Source organism: Penaeus monodon, chromosome 22, assembly GCF_015228065.2.
Source record: "Penaeus monodon isolate SGIC_2016 chromosome 22, NSTDA_Pmon_1, whole genome shotgun sequence".
Taxonomy (NCBI): Eukaryota; Metazoa; Arthropoda; class Malacostraca; order Decapoda; family Penaeidae; genus Penaeus; species Penaeus monodon.
This window is the reverse complement of record NC_051407.1, coordinates 10,074,227-10,074,862: the sequence shown is the minus strand read 5'-3', so window position 1 is coordinate 10,074,862 and position 636 is coordinate 10,074,227.

Sequence of the window (636 nt, the reverse complement as noted above, 5' to 3'; positions counted from 1 at the left end):
GTTGAGTTAAGGGGAGTGGTATGGTGGATAGTATGGTGTCTGTGATGGAAGATTATTTTTTAATGGTATTGTGGTGTCGCTCTGCGGTGGATGTTGGGTAACTATTGAGGACGCTTTGGTTGCGGGTATGTTAACGGTATCTCGTTCTGTGTTTGTTTTGCCAAAAATCCCAGCCTGGTTATTGATAGACCTTCGTCTTCTATATATTAATGGCTCACTTAACTTATATATTTTCCTTCAATTTCTTTCCTAATTGACAACTGTCAGAGTCTCCGCCGCAGATGTGGACATATTCGCCGAGATTGGTTAGCGTTTCCTTGGCGGCCGCGTCGGAACACCTCGGAGCTCCTTCGGGAACGGACTCCGGGAGGCGAACGGCGGAATGAAGGGCAGGCGGGCGGCAGGGGAGTCGAGGGGAGGCGCTCGAGGGAAGCATCGGCAGGAGGGTTGCTATGGGAACACGCGATGGGCCGAGGGGGGCGGGGAGGGGGACAGAGAGCTCCTAGGATGTTAGTATGGTTATGGGTACTCCCTGTTACTGATGGGGGCATGGGTAGGGCCTCTCTCCGTCCCCACACTCCCCGTGTTCCCTTTCCTCTTCTCCCTCATGGATCTTTCTGTTACTCTTATTCCCTT